Here is a 2,306-nt window from a genome sequence, read left to right on the forward strand (position 1 = left end):
CGGCAAAAGGCACGAGCTCTGCATCCCCTGTGAAAACTTCCTCGGCATCAGCTGTCCCGGCTCCGACGAGTGTTTTGCAATCTGGAGCAAGATTTGGAAGCAAAACCCAGCGTGGGCTCCCTGATAGCTGGTAGCAGTTCCTCATTGAAAGGATTTCCTCACGTGTTTTGCTGGAGCTCTTTAACACTCATCTGTGGCTCTGCTCTCCCATTGCCGGTGTGGAGGGGGGATGGGGGGACAGCCCCTCTTCTGCGTGACAGCCCGCACAATGACAGGCTGTCTCTGTTGTCATTTTGTGTGCATGCTATGTGGGGGGTTTTTGTTTTCGCCCAGCAGCCGTAGGGGAAAAGTCACGTATTTTACATCTTCACCATCACACGGCTGGTGCCTGGGTTGGAGAGAAATTGTCCGTGGAGCGCACTGACCCCTCCACCCTGCGGGAGTGAGCCAACATAAAAGAAGGCACAGCCATGGAAAATACTCTTTTCTACAAAATAGGTATTTTTGTGGGGAGTAGCATGGCTGGATACTGCCCCGACACCTCCCTGCCAGCACTGCTGCTTCTGCCAGCTGCTCTACAGGGTACAGGACACACGTGCTGTTGGCTGCTGTGCTCCACCAAGTCCCTCTTCTTCCAGGCAGTACCATATATTTCAGGTTTTATTTAAAAAAAAAAAAATCCTTCTCCTGACTGTAAGCACACAAGGAAGGAGTGTGTTTGGAAGCGGTGCTTGCACAGCTGGCTGCCGGCACAGCCAAGCTGTGGATGTTGCTCGGACCTCCCTGACCGCTGTGTTAAACCAGCCAGCATGGAGCAGGGCCGGCGCGGAGCCAGCTGAGCACGGCGAGCAGAGGATGTGGTGCTGCGGCAAGCAAAGCGCTCTCCTGCAGTCCGAGTGAAGGGTGTACCGGGCCTCGCTCCAGAGGTGCCATCATCCGAGTCTTTAAAGGAATGCCGAGACCGCCCGGGCCAGAGGATGGTTACTATTGCCCTGGCAAGGCCCTGGGCCCAGGGGGCTTTGCCATAGTGCTGGTGGGTTTGCCCTCAGCCCCCGCTCCCCCTCCAGCTACAAACAAGCTCGTGGCTCAGCCCTTAATCTCTGGGATGAAATGTCCTGCTGACACGGCCGGTGGTGTCCCGGGGAGAGCTCCCGCTTATCCCAGCCCTGCAGCTCTCCCCTTTGTTCCCAGCTGGCTTTCAGTCCCCGCGGCGGTGCCAGAGCCACGATGTGTGCAGTGACAGGGAAGTGCATTCGCGGATGGCGGGAGAGCGTCACGGGCTGCCCTCGGCCAGCATCCATCGTGCCCGCCTCGGTGCAGAGCCAGTGCCGCTATGCTGTGCCCATGGACTTGGGGAGGAATCCAAATGGGGAACATGCCCCCATCTTATCTCTGAAGGCTGGCAAACACTGCATGAACTAATGTGCAGATAGAAAGTTGCCTCTTTGCAGCGCAGATCTTGCCTTTTCCAGCACGAGGCAGTGCGTGTTCACCGGCTGGGGCATCACCAGGGCTTTCAGTCTGACCCCTCCCGCTTCGCCCCTCTTGCAGGCCTCGAGCGGGCAGGCAGCAGCCATGCTGGCGGAGGTTTTGCTCCACTCTGTGTTCTCTGGAAAAGGACCTTGTTTTCTCCCCCGGCCCCCGTCTGATTCCTGACAATGCCCTGAGTGTCTGCGAGGACACGCACGTTAGCTCTGGGTCACGTCCGCCTGCAAGCAGAGCCTGGGCTGCGCTCCCCTTGCCGGCGGACAGCCGAGGACAGCCCCGGCACAGCCCCACGGCTGATGGAACAGCGCGAAACCAGCCCTTCCTCCTCTACGTGCGTGCGCTCACCCAGCGCGACGGGAACATTTGGGTCGGGCCCAGCCACGCGTAGTTAGCGGGGAAAAAAACAGCGGCGGTCTGCGAGAGGTATTTAGCACTGATCCGTGTCCTCACGGGCCGGACCGGGCTGCGCGAGGATGCTCCCGGCCCCGAGAGACGGCGCCCGACGGAGCGGAACGAAGCATCCCGCGGGCGCAGCCCGGCGCTGGCCTCGCAGCACGGTGGTCGTTGCGTCTCGCTTTCCCCCCCTCAAAGCTTGCAGACACCGGCGGATGGATGCCGGACACCCCTGCCAACCCTGTTTCTATGGAGCAACCGGGAGCGGCCACAGCGGGACCGGCGCTGCCCGCGGGGACCGAGCGGTGCAGCCACGTCCCCCCGCGGCCCCGCGGTGGTATAGCCCGGCGCGCCCCCTTCCGCAATGGTTCAGGCCCGCGGCCGCTCTCCCCCCCATCACCCGAATGGTTCGGCTCGCCCCCCCT

The sequence above is a fragment of the Corvus moneduloides genome, chromosome 6, assembly GCF_009650955.1.
Source record: "Corvus moneduloides isolate bCorMon1 chromosome 6, bCorMon1.pri, whole genome shotgun sequence".
In the NCBI taxonomy this organism is placed as follows: Eukaryota; Metazoa; Chordata; class Aves; order Passeriformes; family Corvidae; genus Corvus; species Corvus moneduloides.